Genomic DNA, 1,415 nt, shown 5'->3' on the forward strand with positions numbered 1-1,415 from the left:
AATATTTTTAAATATCTACAAACCTTTGAAATTCCTTAATTCATGTGAATAAATTTTTTTGATTTACATTCAAATATTATAAAATCTGTGGATATTGCTTGAAATTACTTGACATTTTTTAACTCCTTTGAAACTTATTTGGAATCCTTTAAAATACCCTAAAATATTCCCAATATTTTGAAGATATTTACAAATATTTGAAATCCCTCAATTCTTCTGAATACATTCTTCAAATTTTCATTACAATAGTATATATGATGTTGCATAAGTATTTGGAATTTTTTTGGAAATTCATTGTAAACGGTTCAAATATCCGAAAGTCTTAAAAATTCTTTAAAAGCTTTAAAACAATTGTAATCTTTGGAAATGCCATTGAAATTTTAAAATCTCTTCAAATCCTAAAATATTTTAAATCCTTTGAATTCTCTTCAAATTCTTGAAAAAATATTGAAATGCCTTAGAATATTTGAAAATATCTACAAATTAAATGAAACTAATGATATTTCTCAAAATTCCTTCAAATTTTTTAATCTCTTGTAACTTCCCTGGAATTTTTTTAAATGCCTTGAAATATTCGCAATCCTTTGAAATCACATGAAATTGTTTAAAGCTTCAAAAAATTCCGTGGAATCTTTTAAAATACTTTAAAGTCTTTGAAATCTTTTCAAATTCTTGAAATATTCCGGAACTTTGCCAAATTTGAAGTTCTGGAAGATTCTGGAAGTTCTGGAAGATTCTAGAAGATTGATTAAAATAGCGTGTAAATACAAAAATTGCGAAAGAAAAAAGCTTTCTTTTTGTGGATTTTTTTTACAGAATGATGGACAAAAATCTTTACAATATTACAGTATTTTATTGTAAAATTACAAAACTTTAACCTGAAAAAACTTTATCTTAAAAAAACATGTTACGTAATTTATGGATGAACCCTTTTAGAAATTCAGAAAATAGTTCTATGATCTGAAAAGATTCTAAATCCATATCAATATTGAGAGACAAAGTTTCTCTAGAACTGATCCAGTTTGTGATCAATCTGGAAATATATCCCAGTAATAAATTGTTTATTAATTGTGGTACACAATTCGTTCCAAATTTGACTGACTTTCAAGTAGATAAAGAGAATCATTCGATTATGGAAGAAATTACGAAGTTTAACTTCACTTAAATAACTATTAAAGGTGTCTAGAGAAGCATTTTATTCGATTGCTAAACGTCTATTTGGAAATTTAGAAGCTGATGGGCCTAAGTATGCTTCTAGTCCATAGAAATGTGATCAAAGAATGCAAATACTATTAAACCGTACAAATAAATTTCGGATAATTCATTGCAATTAGAGTTGACGCGCTACAATTACGTTTTAAAACGTTTTTAACCGATTTTAGCATTTTTAATTACGTTTTAAGTTCGAATCTCAC

Source organism: Belonocnema kinseyi, chromosome 2 (genome assembly GCF_010883055.1).
Source record: "Belonocnema kinseyi isolate 2016_QV_RU_SX_M_011 chromosome 2, B_treatae_v1, whole genome shotgun sequence".
Lineage (NCBI taxonomy): Eukaryota > Metazoa > Arthropoda > Insecta > Hymenoptera > Cynipidae > Belonocnema > Belonocnema kinseyi.